Source organism: Lethenteron reissneri, unplaced genomic scaffold (assembly GCF_015708825.2).
Source record: "Lethenteron reissneri isolate LAM-NWPU_2019-01 unplaced genomic scaffold, ASM1570882v1 scaffold_1257, whole genome shotgun sequence".
Taxonomy (NCBI): domain Eukaryota; kingdom Metazoa; phylum Chordata; class Hyperoartia; order Petromyzontiformes; family Petromyzontidae; genus Lethenteron; species Lethenteron reissneri.
Genome location: NW_026890956.1, coordinates 41,128 through 41,355, shown reverse-complemented (window position 1 = coordinate 41,355; position 228 = coordinate 41,128).

Below are 228 nucleotides of genomic sequence, written 5' to 3'. Positions count from 1 at the left end.
CCCAAGTGTTGTGTGGTTATTCCTGACACCACTGGAGACTTGTAAATCCACACGGAGACGGAGCTTCATGTAAGGGCTTGCGCCAGTTGTTTTATTAAACACTCTTCACACGACTCTGCTTACACTCTGAGTACTGCTGCACAATCACTGCCTATGCTGCACACCTGACGCCTTCGCCCGTCATGGTGCAGGCGTCGGACCTCTGGCTGCACGTGGAACTGTCTCCCA